The sequence below is a fragment of the Saccostrea cucullata genome, unplaced genomic scaffold (assembly GCF_032062105.1).
Source record: "Saccostrea cucullata isolate Sc308-1 unplaced genomic scaffold, CSIRO_AGI_Scuc_v1 ctg128, whole genome shotgun sequence".
Lineage (NCBI taxonomy): Eukaryota > Metazoa > Mollusca > Bivalvia > Ostreida > Ostreidae > Saccostrea > Saccostrea cuccullata.
Genome location: NW_026935471.1, coordinates 357,703 through 375,672, shown reverse-complemented (window position 1 = coordinate 375,672; position 17,970 = coordinate 357,703). Strand labels below are relative to the sequence as shown.

Sequence of the window (17,970 nt, the reverse complement as noted above, 5' to 3'; positions counted from 1 at the left end):
GCTGGGCCATAAAACACAACACCACGAGAAATCCATCTAATACCATTCACTGTTTAAATATAAATTGGCCTGGCTTAAGGTCTTCTCTGTTTTTCTTATGCTAATGAGCACAAGGCACACATATAATGAGTCCATCACGGGGAAAGAATATTTTACAAACTTGATTGAACATGGAAAACCGTTCCCTCTCATTGCAGGTTCCGCAGGTGCACTTCATTTCAATTCTTCTCTTTATCAATTTATAACATGCAAAAACTGGAGAAGATCAGCAGAAATAATTAGGATATATTGAGAATTTAACAGCAGCAGGTGATTTAGATAAGCATGTATGATTTGTGTGGGGCTCTCCCAACTAGAATGGTGAAACCAGTGAAATTGATTACGGGCCCCTGTGATAATGGCTGCCAGTAATGGTTAATTATATACAGTTACTTGTCTGCATCTGTCAATGACAAGACTTCTTTATACTTTATAGATCAAGTAATGGGCTACCAGTTTACACATTGCTATCTAAGCTCTGGTGTGATAGCCCTGTGGAGTTCAGTCAATATGTCCGATAACCCACCGACCAGACCAAGCAAAAAAATCTTATCCAAAAAACAAGACATTAAATCTTCTGTTGTTTAAATCAATTACAAGAGAAAATCCTTACCTCACATGCTAGTTGGCTGTTTAACAATAAAGCCCAATTTCTTTATCTCCCTTCTGAGTCACAAGCTAATCCTTAATGTATATATATCCCAAACACAATCTTTGAGAAACACACACCAACAAAAAAACGGTTCATAATCCTAGCACACACTCCACTAAGCAGACATAAGATACACAATATACAGTGTGCACACCCCACCGTGGACTGCTGACAGGTAAAAATGTCTCAGGTAGACACACTCTCTCGACAGGTGACGTTAACCTCACCACAATAAGGCCTCAAAACTTCACTCCATGCTAATTTGGTATGTTGTACCACAGAAAAATAAGGTCCCCCTCTCTCTATGTACACCAGTGTCCTGATCTTCACACAAATAGTTTATCTTCAGCATTAATCTTCACGGGCATGAAAAACCAACTAACCCCTGACCTCTGACCTCTACTAATAACCAATAAATCAATGCATGGGAGGGCCCATGGTAGCCTGGATTTCTCTCCTTGGCTGTCAAAGGCAGCTAACCACTGGATTCCTCATATCAATATTTAAACAAACAAGAATCAATGCTGAGCTTTTCTCCTGCTTGGATAAATACAGACAAACAAAACTGTTTAAATTCAGCAAATATCCATTTAATAGCCTTTAACCATATTAGGACATGATCACACTCGGATGATCCGTGAGAAGAATTAAAGGTATACCATCGCTAGAATAATAACAACTTTACGACCCCCTCACAGTGCCCTGCTCCTAAAGGCTCTCCACAAAGGAACCAACAAAATCAAATGTTACTCTTCTAATTGACTTTTTATTGAACCATCTCCTCAAGATATTGTTCTCTCTCTACAAAAATTTGGTAGAATATTTTTTTTTCAATCCAGTGTTGGTTACAATTTCACTTGAAAATTTTTGCTTTTTTTTTTTTTTGGAATTGCAAAAACAAAACAAAACTAAAAAAGCTTTCATGAATGTTCATGCCTTATTAAAAAGAAGTTTGACTCATCTCCTGTGATGCACCCCTCCCTAAAATCTACTTCATCTTAAGTATGTCTGGTTATCAAACATCTAAAGTCAGGATTTCAATACCCCTCTCACAAGGAGTTTTATGTGTACACAAACGACAAATCAATTTTGTACACTTGTATTTTATTCAATACCAAATCATGGCAATGAATTGGCGCATTTAATGTACTAAAGAATATTGGAGAAGAATTAAATCTCTCATAACATGACATCGGTGGTTCTTAAGAAGAGCTACTTAAAAATCTCAACTAACAAAATGGTTTTGTCAGAAGATTAAGAAGTACAAAAATAAGTCAATACAAGAAAGGAAATATCCAATTTCCACTTTGGGTAAACGATTACAACGCCAATGGCTAAATACAATACTGCAGGAGGTGTTTGCTATTTCAAGTGTAAAATAATTAAAACACTGTTTCACTAAGTCCCAGAGAAGACCAATAGTCCAGGGATTAACCGCGGAATTAGTCACAACTTGGAATCGTAATGGACAACATAAATTAGATACTTGATACCTAAAATACATTAAAAGTACATGTACTTATGACCTGACAGAAAAAAATTTGTTTGGTATGCTAATGAATTTTTTTTCTGGATGATATGCTAATTATAAAGAAGGTGACACAAGTTTACCAAGACCATACTTTGTTCTTCTCTGCATAAACTCTAACATACATGAAAGTTGCTAACATTTCTTTCTGGCATGCCACAAACTCCGAGCTTTTTTGAGCAGTACATTGCAAAATTAATTAAAACAAGCTGGAGTAAGAAGCCATTAATCTCGCGTAATCTGAATGTCATGCCTTTTAATTTACGCTCATCATCAAACAGTATCATAAAAAAAAATCCCGGCTCTCTTGCATAAAACATAAGATATCTTAAGATGATGTACTAATAGTGAGAAACATATCCCACACAATGGCTGGGTTGTTATATTTACTCTGCCTTATCTTAGTTTAATCTAGCACCTAACATACCACAAATTAACGTTGTGCTATCCAAGCATGCCAACACTTCTCCGTTGCCCCCTAATGATCCAACAATGAATTATACACTTTGAAGGTTATCCAGCCTAAATGTATGCAAATTTAATGTATAATCACATGAAATATAGACACTTTGACAAGACCCTGTAACTACCTGCAACTAAAACGGCTTTAAAACATGCAAGATAATTATCAATTAAGTTGTCCTTCCTACATCATATTCCTATACCTGTACAGATTTTGCGCCACTGGCATCAACTAAATAAATAAATTTTTTGTGCAAACCTACCTACAATGTATTCCTCCTATACCAGTAAATTTTCCAGAGGGTTTAATACAAAGGTTTTTATCAGCGAATTTACTAACCTCCAAGTATTGTCACAGCCGACAGATGACAGATAATTTTTAAATGACAAGAGAGGTTAACATAATTAAACATGGAGGCACTCACCTGTTTCGATTGTGTCTCAAGCGATAGAACTCCTCAAGTCAAATTTGTCTCAGAAAATCCGCTGTTGTAATAATTATCTGTATAACTGTTTCTTAAACAGACACTCTCACCCAAGTGAAACACGCAAATCTGTGTGTCTTCACTCTGGCCAAGTAGTTTTTCTGTTCTTCACGAGGCAATCAGTGAATATAGCATTCCATAAACTACAGGCTGAAAATTCCCTACATAAATATTTCACACACCAGTGTTCCTCATATACTGACTATACAATCAATTCTCCAGCCAGCTCACAATAAGATATTCACACACAAATTTACCTGATCAATCACTTAATCTACTTCCAGCAAAGGTTCTAATCTCACTTTTTAAAAAAAATAGATACAAAAGTTTATGTGGAAATGAAGTGTAAATGCTGGGTAATAACCAGTATTAATAGGCGACCCATAACCACGTTTATATCGCGACTAAACAAAGACAAACAAGCATAATATTGTCATTAAATACCTGGGCTATCACAAACCCTACCTGAGGATCAAACACTTCACCTGTGGCATGAATTGTTAACGAGATTTACCTGTACAAAGTAATATTTGCCTGTTGTGACAAGATACAAAGTCTGCCTTCTACAGTGTATTCTCAATGACACAGAAGATAAATGCTCCAGATAAAATTCTCGATTTTCAATGAAAGCAACTTTTTTCCCCTCTGCTCGTAAAATCAATGTTTTGTATACTTTTTAATCATACAACCTGTCAGCTGCCTGATGTATGTATTTATCCTACTTAGAATAATAACCTGTTACTAATAGATATTGATTTCTAGGCATTCCCCCTCATCTGACAAATTACCCTCGATGGTCACGAATAAGGATCAGAACTAATGAACAATGTACGCTGTAAAAGAATCTCTTTGCATATATTACCAAGATAAAAAACACTGTGATTATGTGCAGCCCATTTTTGTTTTCTGAACTTCTCAATCTCGGAGAAACTGCTGGACTTTGCGATGATTGATTATGGAAAGCCAATCACTTCAGTGATTACAATATTGATCTGCCCAATGAGTGTAAACCTGTGACCATCAGTTTCTGGTATTATTGTCACAATTATACAGCGAGATGCACGTCTAAGCCCCCCAACACCAACTCCAATCAATAGGCTCCAGGCTCCGTCAGCTTACTATATGCTTCAATAAAATTCAATTCGCGGAGCACCCTCTCTGTAATATGTCGCTTTCTGTTCTTTTAATCAACTGTGTAACAGCGAGCATTGTCACTTGTACAGAACACCCAAACAATGTCCTCAAATTTCTCAAATGAACTATAAATATTGCATTTACTTTTTTCCCTACATAGTTGAGATAAAAAAAAATCTTTTCTTGGGGGGCCATATTCCTTGGTAAGCAAGAAAAGAAATGAAATTCATGGAATAAATCAATTTCAGTTGATGGCAATGATAAAACCTGATGGCTTTTTTTCTAAATTCTTAATCAAAAGTATCTGTTTCCTATCTAATTAGCCTCCCATAGGTGTTCAATTTGCTGATAGAGCTCATTTCCCTTCAGATCAATACATTCATGCTATCATTTAAATGATTATCATTTACACACAGTTAATACACAGCAATCATAGGTATAAGCTGCATTGAATTCAAAATGCCTCATACAATGTTAACATCTCTCCTATATATCAAATTTACTAAATTATTCTCAAATTATCCAAGGCAATATATAAATAGAGTTTTCATTTTGCTCGGCATTTCATGTCTCTTTGCTCTGTAAACATCAATTATCTCTATCATAATACTGAAGGCCTGAGGAAAACTGAGAATTTTTTTTTAACACAAAAAGGAAAATGCTTCCTAAAGAGTGCCTCTAGTCTTTTCCCAGTGAATAATCCTGTTGGCTCCAAAGATTTTTTTTTTTTTACTTTTTATTCCTGCATATGATCAATACCAACATTATACCAATTCCAAGTGTATTGCCCCAAAGATGTTGATGAAGGCAGCAAGTTGCTGAAATTGATCATCCATTTCTACAAGATAGCTGACGGAAAGCCATTAATTGACATTTACCAAATAATGAATATTTCATGGATATTGCAACAGAACAACATTACAGGTTATAAATTCCAAACAATCTTGACTAATCTCTAGCTTTTTTCCATCATGACTTCATATTGCCTGATAAATACAAGTTAAATTTAACTTTGACTGTATGATCATGGAAGCTAATAAAGTTGCCTGCTTATTTCAGATTTATGTGATACTAAATTGAAGAAAGCCCTAGATGATTCACCAACTGTATTCGAACAAGCAACCTTTGACTTTAGAGACTCCAGTTTAATTAAATTGGGACACTATAAAGTTGTGTGTGGTTTTTTTTTCCCAAGTCTTTCAAAGAGGCAATAAAGTTGCTTGTGACAAAATATGAAATTTATTTTCTTTTTAAATTCTACTTAATTACAATATAATTGAAGAAGCCTAAATAAGCCTTTGTTGCTACAGATCAAAGGTTATCATTCTCCCACAAATAACAATGCTGACTTTCCAAACTGTAACTATATACTAAACACATTATCATAAGAGCTTTTTACAAGCCATTTTACGATGCATTATGTATTCAGCCCCCTTTCAACAAGGTTTTACAAGCATATGTGCCCAACCAGTTAATTACTGTACTAGACATTAGGTTCCCATGTCCTAAAGAGAGAGACAGATTTTAGTCATACCATGTTTACAAGATTATAGAACTTGTTTGGGAAACATCACATCAAGAACAAGTCAAATTAATAATAGCTATTGATTTAAATGCGGTTAAAACAAGGCATAAATATGTAAATTTAAAATAAAAAAAGAATTTCGTTTTCTTTTTTCACCAGCAGAAAAAAAAATTGCGCAGAAATTAGAAGAAAAAAAATCACGTAATTCTCTATTCATGACACAGGGTATTGGAGGTCAGAATCAATAGACAGAAGATATCTCGTAGATTAGAAAAATCGGCTACAAATAGACGGAAGGATAAAAGTAGAAGTGTAGAACAGGTAAAAACATGTCAATTCACAAGACAATTGTGGCTTTTTATTACGACTGCAGATAACATAAAATCTTATTACAAGAATGAAATGATGAGAAACGTACATCTCCCACTAAAACATAGACTGATGATTTACAGGAGAAAATGTTGGTATGAAAACCAGAAATTTCAATTAACTTGGGTCCGTACGGACTACTTAATCATAGACTCTCTTTACTTGGCCTCCCTAAGCATGAAGGCTTCAAGGTTTTAATACTCTAATGGAAAGCTCGGTAAATATTTGATTTCTCGCCACATGGTGGCTTTTGTTCCACTTGGCATTAAAACATAAATGACGGAAGAAAAAAATATTTAAACAGCTATAAACGCTATTGTCCACGATGGGGCTTCCACATTAAAGAATTGTCATTCCAAGCTGGATTATGTCAACAATGACAAATGCATTGAAAAAATGATTTGCAATTACAAGTTTGAAACCAAGATCAAAGACGGATCACTTTTTAAACTCCTCTTACAAAAGATTTTCAATATTTTATGTGCTCACTTCAAATTTGGCAAGTTAAAGGTCCATAAGAATCAGACAATTCCTATAAAAACTTTTAAGAATTTTAATGTATATTCAGTCCACATAAAACTAATGAAGGAATGGTAAGAAAGTTAGATATTGAAGATCATGTCTGACTAGCATTAGATGTTACAGGTACTGTAGACAATGGCTCTTCACCATGTGTTTATCTATATGAATGACTTGAGTAGTGTAACTGAGCATAAATACATGTCACTGAGACAAAATAAATACTCTTATAAATATTATCCGTTGTGATGTCCTATTGAGCAATACATGACAGAAAGTTGCAGCTAATACATTTATACACAACAAATATCTATTATCTATCACTATGGATTTTATAGTCAAATACATTGAACCGTGCCAAGCTTTGCTACCACACCCATACACCTCTTTCATTCTTTTTTAAAAAGAAAAACGGAACAATTAAATTAATCAAACATATCAGTGTCATTATTTCTGTAAAACTTTCATTTACCATACATTCAGTCAGTAACAATTACAAGGTTATGAAAAAATTTGATGATCATATGATCTGCAGAGACAATATTGATGGAGTTAATTGCTTTAAATTAAGATACACGTACAATGAAAGTCTAACGGGTAACTGTCACAATTATAAAGTTACAGGTTCAATATCTAGTGTGGCCAACTACCTTTAGAATGTACAATACAATGGTTAATATCAGTATCATTTCATCTGGCAGCTCCTAATGTTTTCTTGCAAATATACTGTGACCTATGTGGCATATTATATTAATAGGCATGCCCTATAACTCATTGCTTCATTGAGATTAGGGGAGCTAGCTCATCAACAGAATTCAGAGATTCACAGACCTTTTTAATATATTCGATCAATTCATACTATTAATGCAAGATATATTACTGTTTTTAGCGGCAGCTCACACAAATTGGTCCTAGTTCCATCATGATTAAGTAGATACAACATTATTGTTCATGATAAGAGTAAAGTTGTGTATTTCATACGTTAAAGAAATCAAAAATAACGTCAAAATATTATTAGAAAATCACTTTCCCCCCGAAATGCAAATAAAAAATATCAATATTACGCTAGCCTTTTTTTTTTTTTTTTTACATGTTTGATAATAGAGAATATTTAGGTCATTCTTCGCATATTTTTTCACCGATGAATTGATAATACTATATCAACAATTGTATTAAGTACATGTTTATAGTCTGTTAATTATCATACAATTTCCTTTTAAGAAAAAATTAATCATTCTGTGTGTGTATATTATTAAATGACGGAATTTTCAATCCCTGGCTGGATTCTGCTCACGTGTGTACACTTTGTAAACAATGTGCTAGCAAAACGAGAACTTCGGACATTCGGGTTCGTAAGTTCAGCATAGGCCTACCATTTTATATAGAACTTGAATAATGTAAGTAATTTCTGCGACAAATACATTAATTAGTATATTTCAGTAATTTTCAAAACAAAAACGGTTTTCAGTTTAGAATTTTCCGATCTGGTCTTGATTTTCCTAACACGGCCATTTTAAACACAAGTTGTTGCAGATGCAAATGTTAGAACAAACTATATATAGTTCAACAGGGATTGTATAATTTTTATTAATCAGAATTCATATTCATATGATCTAATTAAGAAAAGAAAAGTTTTGTCTGCTATCGTAACTTCTCGGCAAAAAAAACGTGTTTCTCCGAGCTCGCCGGATGCGTTTAACAGCTCCATCGCACGTGTTTAGATCGAGCTAATGTTGGTCTTGCGGACACAGGTTCATGTAGGCCTATGTGTACACATACCGTTTGTTAGGAGACTGGGTGACCTCACGAAATTTACACCAGTTCCGTAACTAGACATGACAGTTTTTTTATTAACGTCATTATAAACACTGATAAGCATATTAAATCTAAAAGTCGAATATCTTTGGATATGGGGTAACCCATATCTATTCTTGTTCATAAGCAAGCTATTTCTTAACTACATGCACTGATTGATTTCATAAACCTTGGCAAATCAATTATAACTTATATGTCAAAAATCTTTTTTTTTCAGATATTTGTAGTTTTCTTGATATATATATATGTTAAAGGACAATTTATTCCCTTTATCATGAGGACATTTTTGTCACCCTCTTCATAACAGCCCAGATCCACCAGTCACTGCGTATGGTCACATTGACAGTTATGTCTCATTAATGAATATTAATCTGTCCCAGCATGCATTATTACAGCTAACCAATCATGGCCTACACAAATAAAGGAGAGGGTTTGCTGACCAAATCCCAAGGAGCTGTCACCTATGGCTGTCAAACACTGAATGGCCATCACTCATATAGAATTAAGACTAGCTGACGTCCCACAATACAGGCCACAGAAATAAGATGTCCATTGAACCAAAAGGAGAAGAAGGTTTAAATGCAGAATATCCTGTAACCTTACTTAGTCTCTGCTCACCTCAATCAGTTCCTGTATGTAATATAACACCTTGAAATTCCAACAAACTTAATTACTCTTGCAATTCTTTTGACTTATTTTTATTATACCCATTATAGTTTTGACCAATGACCTAGAGGAAATAACTATATAAAAATATTGCAATTTCACAGATTGGCTAACACTGATACTAACATATCACTGTCTCAAACAGCTGACTCTAAATTATGAGGGGGGATTATTTAATATGCAAGGAAAATACAGTTGTGTAACATATGTGCGATCAATGATGTCTACAAAACGTTTGATGAACATCATATATCACCTTTTCCCTGATAATACTTTATATCTTTCATAAAATGTAACAGGTGCTTCCATACACAGAGAGGTCAGAGGTCAAACAAGGTCAAAACAGGTCAATTGTCACCTGCAAATGAACCCCTCCACACTCACATGTGACTTTCATCAGACAGCTATACGCTGCATGTTTTAAAATAATCCACCAAAAAAATCCTACTCAATCTCTGTCAGCACAAGATTTACTTCACAAAGAAGGGGGAAATTTAATTTCTAGATCATTAACAGTTCAAATGACATAATACCTAGCCACCAGGCTGCATAATTAAGCTGCAAGGTAATGAAATGTGCATGCTTTGAAGTCAAATTGATTTTGTAAAGTGACAAACAGCGTGTGGAACAGGATAGAAGCCATGCTGGAGTTTCAGGAATTCTGGGATTAAGTGAGTAATTCACTGCAGATCCCTGTTTTACTTGCGCTGTTTGACATGCCTCTATCACTCGGCCTGCCTATCACTACCTCATTCCCCATACTACAAAGCAGATCCGTTTTCTATCTCATTTACAATCTTAATTTTTTGAAGCTTTCTAATTACTGCTGTAAGAAAAAGTACTCAGATGCCTCGGATGAAAGCAACTATCAATAGGTTCCTTATCATTAGCATACACAACTGGATTGACTGAAATCAAAACAGGAAAAACTTTATAGAATATAAGACCTTTAATTTTGCATTTTAAGCCTGGCCAGGATTAAAGTGCCTTTATAAATGCATTGCATGGGTACAAACAACAATTGAGATAAACTCGATTCTAAAGAAATGAAGAAAATAATCAATTATGATGTCACATTCTTGGCCTAATACCCAAGGAAACGCAGCTTTCGATGTCAATTTAACATCGATGAGACATTGTTAATTTATAAACTAAAGCTGATTTCTGTTTTCCTTTTTGACACAGTGGGTCATTATATAAAAACCTTCTCAGCGGCTACATCACAATGGAGAGGAAAAAAAATCAATTCCGTCATCATATTGAGCCTTCCCCAAACACGCCAATTTCCATCTCATCAATATTTTCTTACAGGAGACGGAGAGCTTCCCCCAGATTGTTGGATCATTGGGCCAACACTGGTACAAATTAACAAAACACCGCTAACTGTACCTGTTAGTGGTGAAAGCATGTAATTAAAACCAGTTTCCTTTTTGATCAATCACTGATTTTTTCCTCCTCTTTCTCCTTTAACCAATTATTCATTAACACCTTGCGACTAGGTCGATATATTCTATGAACTGGTAAAAAGACTTGAGGGAAAAAACTGATTTTGCAGATCTGTTATGATATCTTTACTATATCACTCCTAACAACATCTAATAGGAATATAAAACACAAGCACCAAGACATGCACAGCATTTACTGCCAAATTCTTTTTTTCAGATATGCAATTAAAAACAAAAGCATTTTTTTCTCCCCTGGGTGAAAGAAATCCACATATAGCTGTGGCTTTTATATCTTTATCTTCAATCTCCTAGCATTCTCAACATGCTACACTTCAAGATTTTAATAACATTCATCCTGTTACAAACTGCCAGATCATCACCGCCAAAACTTCACCCTAAAAATTTCCCCATTAAACCCTTGCTTTTCCTTTCCCTCATTTTCTGTAAGCAGAATCTAGCAGATTATTTTTTCTTTCTGCAGGTGCACAGATCAACTGAGCATGCATAAGATTTATCACTGATACACTGTGATTTGTTTCCACTGTTTACAATGACTTTTTGATTTATCTCTTTAACATTCCTCTCTTGTGTAAACCAATACAGACACTCTACATCTAAAAGCAATACATTTTATCTACGACCCTGACAAAAGTTAAATGAAAATACAGACTTATTTAACAGCAGATGATATTGTAGTTCACTTTATACTTACCCCGCTCTCTTCCCAGCTCTGATTAATCTAATCACGGGAGAAGTTGTACAGTGACAACAATGTCCTTAGCCCGGTACAGCAGATCTATCAATAGGAGAACTCCTGAGCATTCGCTTGAGACCAGGTCCTATAATTCACACTCAGATTAAAAGCCTAGACGATTGTCAGACCACAGCACATATATAACGCGTTTACCTAGAAGCACTGGCCAGATAGCAGTGTTTAAGAAGGGGCCTGTATTACCGCCCAGTGTAGATATTCACTTAGTCAAAACACAGCAGGAAAATACAGCTAAAAACTACTTCTGCTGAAAGAATGCAACTTCTGAAAAACAGCTCCTTGCAGCCAAAGGCAATTTCAATATCATTTTTAACAATTCGGGTTTGTTTATGTGAGGATGCAGGCACTGCTCTCTCTAGGGAGGAAACAAGAATTTCTCAGCTATGTTATATATCAGTAATAAATTCACTTATTGACTCTGATGGTCAGTATAAACAGTGCCACTGTTAACGCCATAAATTAACTGGCCTGCCGATAGCAAGTGATAACAATGATACCTTATTATCTAATGATGCGTAGACATTGCTTACAGGGTTACTAACTTTTATGGACTATGGCCTCAACAAATTTACAAGCTGGCCACAGCCAAGGCACATCTCAGATTCACTATCAAAATAAATCATCAACCACTGAATTGGTTTTTTTTTTTGGCTAGACTACAATATCCAGTAATACAAAATTTGCAGTTTTAGAGAGATATAGAAAACTTTACATTTTTCATTTAATAATCCAAATGAAAAATCAATGTAGGAAGATGAAAAACAAACTGCTAAGAAATTAATTCTGTGTTGACATGTTAGACTAGTTATTTCCATAAGAACCTAAGTAAAGGCAATTCAAAAATTATACAAGTGGACCATGGTTCTTAACATGCATCTTAGCATCACAATTCCACAAGGAAGTTGGTCTCTAATCCAATGATTTTTTTTTTTTTAGTAAATCATTTGTTTGCAAAAAAAAAATGAAGCAGTGATATACTAGCCTGGGGGCCATAAAACTTCTAAAGACGAGATAACTTTTGGTCTCACGTGCAGTATTCCTATTTCCAAAGGAATAAATTGTGGAAAAGTGAGACTGAGTTCAAAAGTGAGCTTGTCTAAGTTTTATGACCCCCATATTTTGAATACATCAAAATATGTGCACATACAGTCAATGTACAAAGACATTTCAAATCAATTTACAGTATGTAGATTTTGGATCCCCCTCCATCTAAGCTGGAAAGAGCCATATTTTGAATGAATTGAATAGGCATCACAAAAGGAATTTTCAATTTGGCAAGTGTACTACATGTATCTCTTAGTTTATGAGAAGAATTTTTTTAAAGAAATCTGGTTCCCTATATGGGTCTATTATGTAAAACTTTGGATTCTCCCTGTGCCCCTTCCTATCCTTAGGGGCCATTGTTTGAATAAATTAATTTTTTTTCAGAAATTAAGCTTTATAATACAATTTGCCAATTCTAGTCCTGTGATTTTTGTAAGGAGGTTTTAATAGCACTCTATTATTCTACTTCCCTATCTCCTGTCAAACTTCCTTCAAATAAACTTGGATCCCCATCATCCAAAGATACTCAAAGCTTTAAGAACTGTATGAATGGAAACTAAAATTCACACTTGTATTATAAAAGTACTGATGCAAAATGTGCTAGATTCAGATATTGTTAGAACACACTTTTCTTTTTTGAGTGGATAATTTTCTATTCTGTCATTAAATATGATATCTATAGCATCTTTTTCCTTAACTTCAAGTGGTGCTTCTATCAGCGATGATCCTGGGCTGCTATCTAGAGTACATTGAGACTGACAGACACACAGATTAGACATTTCCTGTGTGTGAGTGTAATATATTTCCACTATGAAGTACTTTCATTCTACCAAGTTTCATTGTGTACATGACACCACCAGCAATTTTTGACATGATTCATCCTAGTTCAGCACTTGAAGTTTTAATCTAATATAAGCAATAGATTTAAAAGGAAGTGGTGACAACAATTTTTCTTTCAAACATGTGAAAGAGAAAGGAAAACCTGATTTTATCCATAAAACAGTATATTGTGATCTTTTATTGCAAAGATACGTATCATGATATGAAAACTCAAATACCCGTGTTATAATAGTGTGTAATGATAAATTCCAGAAATTATTAATTTTTTGTTCAAACATTTGAATTATATTTTACCAGAAATATTTAAGATCCTGTAAATTTTAACACCAAACAAATGACATCATTGCATCCAAATATGCTTTAAAAGTGTAAAAAGAAATTGAAATTTTAAGAACTATGCTTATGCCATATATTTGAAATCATTGTGATATTATCTTAAAAAGGTTGGTGCAAAAATTGATATGTTGTGATGCAAAATTTTTGGCAAATCCCATCAGTAGCATTATAACTAGACAATTTCACTTTTATACAGGTGAATTTTTTTTTCTAACTCTTTACCTCAAAGTTCTCTATTTACCAAAAGCACCTAAAATGAATTCAATACAGGGCAATCATGAGAAATATGTGTCAAGTAAACTCTAAATACATACTAAAAAAATTCAAGAGTCCTTTCCCAATCTTATCCGAGTGAAAGGCAAACAAGAAATCTGAATCTTTATAACCATAACACAAATATAAACAAAAAAGTTAAATGAACTATATAGCATTAGAATAGGAAGTCAATCCCAATATAAAGAAGTAACAAGGATAACCCAACCTAGTTATAACTAGATAGTGTTATCTAGTGTAGGATAATATAGTCCTATAGAAGAGAATATCCTCGAAGTGATAAACAACTAGTGGTACCAAGTGTAGGATAATGAAGAAGAGAATATTCCAGTAGTGATAAACAACTAGTGTTACCAAGTGTAGGATAATGAAGTCCTATAGAAGAGAATAGCCACCTAGTGTAGGATAATAAAATCCTATAGATTTTAACCACATAACCACATAAAACCATCTACCAAGTGAAAACCAACCACCAAGTTATAACCAACTAGTGCTATATAGTGTATGATAAATAAGTAGGGATGTCAAAATTGTCAAGAATTGATATTCGAACAACCAACTAAAATGAATACATTTTGCATTATAAATTATTTATTTTAACTCCAAACCAGTATATGTTATGTCATTATTTTGGAATAGAATTTCACATGAGAGTTTTGTAAATGCAAAGTAATTAGATTTTTTAAAATGTTACAGAATATATGAAGAGTTTTCATCTAACATGTAATGAAAATTTGTTTTTGAAAATTCAAAATCGTCTTTAGTATGTTATATAGTGTCGTGGACACTACTTACTTCTACAAATTTATACAACTCTAAACAATTATCTATAAAATCAATTAATTTTAGAATTAATTACCTAATTATTTTTAATGATATACATAACCATGTCTTTTTTTGTACTGTGTCCTTAGTGTAAGTAGCATGTACCGTTATACCACTGATTAAATGATCAAAGACTAATTTATTCCAATAATTACACTCTTTACACTTTTAAAAGGAGAAAAATTCATGTCACCTTCATTCAATTTCAAATAAATCCACCTTTTTCTCTCCATTAAATGCTTGTAACACTGTGTCACAAATTTGTATAATTTGGTCCTTTTGAAATGATTAACTACATCCCTATAAATAAGTTATAACAAATCAATATAGTGTTACACCACCTAGTGATAACCAGGTTACAATTAAGTCCTTTAAAGAGAATATCCTTGAATTGATTAACAACTAGTGGTATCTAGTGTAGGATAATAAAGTCCTATAGAAGAGAATATCCTTGAATTAATTAACAACTAGTGGTATCTAGTGTAGGATAATAAAGTCCTATAGACGAGAATAACCACCTAGTCATAACCAATTTTATCTAGGGGATAGGACCTTTAATTAGACATACAAAAAGGGATAACTACCTAATGTTACTCAGTGAAGGATAAAAATGAAAGTCTATTGAAAGGATATAACTACTAGTGTTACCCAGGGTAGGATAATTAGGCTTCTAAATGGGTATAACTCCTAGTGTTACCAAGTGTAGGATAATTAAGTCCTATAGGACTACAGAGTAGGATCCTGTTAAGGATTAGCTCCTGTCAGTCGTAATGTCCTGATCACCGTGAGATAGGACAGGCAGCCTATTTAACATCAATAACAGAATTCTGTCACAGGAAGACATCGGAGCTGCAGGGATCAAAGCTGAATATGAAGACTGCTATTATTTCATCTCTACAAATAGCTATCAAGTAGTGGTATGGTAATATGGAAAGCAATTTCCATATTGACTGAATAACTGCAGGGCTAGACTAACGAAGAGGCTGTATTCCTGTTAATGATCTTGGATTTTTTTTTTTTGCACCATCAGAAATGAGTTTTCATATTATTCTCAACTTGGTTGATTTTATTCAATTATATTCGTATGTACATGAAAATGTGGGGGTTTTTTCCCGTACAAATAGATTTGTAAATTAATCCTGCATACATGTGTGAATTTTAATTACAGTTATACTTCCAGTGAAAAGTAAGAAAAGAAGAAAAAATAGTACCGAGTCTTACAGGAAAAAAATATTCCTTCATAAAACAAATCTTAATAATCAATATAATTGGTGAGTATATGGCAACAATATATAAACCCATATTGTTATTTATGTTGGAAATGCTCTGCAAATGGATGCCAGAATATGGGGTTCGCTACTGGGCAAAATAACATAACAATAATCCATAACATCTAGCTTGGTGGTCAGGTTGGTAAATGCACATTTTGCTCTTCGAGGCTTGAATTGATTAAATTTACATTTGGTCCACATTCAAATCAGTTCATTTCAAATTAAAACAAGCTCTTGGATTCTCCATCTTCTATCAGTAATCCTTTGTAAATGCAGCTCATGAATACATTGATTGGTTAATCCATTGATTGTTTTATGTCCCATTCAAGATTCTACTTCATACAAAGAAATGCTTTAAGTATAGACCTTAACTTGAAGATTTGAGGATCTTTTATTAGGCCAACACCACTAAGGCACTTCCCTGACACTGGGCCTGAGTTTTAAAAGTCTCACAGAAAGTCCCACTTTTCAATACAAAATGCTGAAGGCTTGGCAAAGGAACAGTTGCAACCTATGTTTTATCAACTTACATCTGTTGCGGTGAGGGCTTGAACCCACATCCTTCGAATCATGTAACAAGTGTTCTACCAACTGAGCTACCATGACGGCAGCTATGAATAAATTTAAAAAGTTACCAACCTTTTTTCTGAGACTCATGAATACATTTCTTTTGGAAACCTAATTAAACTGAGCATCTGATAAATAATTACATGATAATAAAACAGGTCACAGGAAAAACTACCAGACACAGATATGCCTATGATTTAAGACCATCTGGTTTTTTTATGCACAGATTCAGCATGTGTGAGTGATTGTTTATACAGACATAAACTCCAACTTCCAGGTTGATATGATATATAGTCTAAGCAAAGACATCTTCTTCTTGATACAATCTGCTGTAGAAACATGAAATTGATATTTTTTACTTTTTCTGAAACAAAGTTTTCTACCCATGTAATGCATTTGACATGACTTTGGTATGATCCACCTATCAGTACAATGGATTATAGGTCTGAAATGGTTTTATCTTGAACAGCCTATCATAACTCCCTCAGCTGGAGATGATGATAAGCTCTGACAAACCCTTATCTCTCAGCCCCTCTGTTTATCTTATTTATTATTAGCACTTTGTCTAATAAAGCACTCTTCCTTTCTGTTTCAGGAGGCCGTTTTATTCAACATCGTTTTCTGGAGACAGAATGGTTTTGTGGTAAATATTCAGTCTAGGCACAGAGAACACACCAGAATAAAGCAGTGAATGGAGAGTCTTGTAAGCCGTGAAATATTTATATCCCCCCTGCAGTGTATTACATTTCCCTGTGGAGGGAACATTACTGATCCATTGTCTCTCAGTGACTTACCAATGGCCACCCTAGAGAGTTTTTATTTGTTGTTAGAATCTGACAACAAACCCAAATCCAGTAACCATATTTGTGAGAAATTATCACAACGCAAACATTAAATTCATTGATTACTTTTTAGCCAGCATGTTAAACATGCATTAATCTTAGCGAATTGCTCTTTTCTCAATACACTATTCAAAACATGTCCAAACTGATTGAATTAGCATTCTATGAGAACAACTGGGATTACATTAGATACACACATTTTGTTTCCGGGGAGCTGACTGCTCTCTAGACAGACACTGATTAACTTGGGTGGGATGCAATAACCCTATGCTTTAATTGATACATCAATAAAAGTTTATTCACTCACTCTCCAGTCTATGTGATATTCTGATCACAGCATTTCAGCTAAAGAAAAACAGATTTTTGATTTGTTGCTGCACCTTTGGGGAATGTTTTAGAAGAAGCTTTGGAAGTTTTGCACATTAAAAGCCATCTGAAAACATATCAAGTGTGAAATGGCATTTTTGAAAGAGCAATGAAATTCAATCTCTAATGGAGGGAATTATCAGCTTAACAGATTCTTTTTTTATTTTCTGTTTATCATGGCTTATTTTCAAATGT

General features: G+C 34.0%; 1 protein-coding gene across 4 annotated transcripts in view; it reads right to left on the bottom strand.

The window, feature by feature from the left end:
• Window positions 1-17,970, bottom strand: part of LOC134242952 (arginine-glutamic acid dipeptide repeats protein-like) — a 68,148-nt gene that overhangs the window by 39,262 nt on the left and 10,916 nt on the right. Inside the window, exon 1 of one of the 4 annotated variants that reach the window (XM_062725162.1) lies at window positions 11,352-11,590. The exons of the other annotated variants lie outside the window; for them this stretch is intronic. The gene's annotated coding sequence lies outside the window, so the exon portion shown is untranslated. Of the gene's footprint in view, window positions 1-11,351; window positions 11,591-17,970 lie in introns of those variants that run through there. 4 annotated transcript variants of the gene reach the window in all.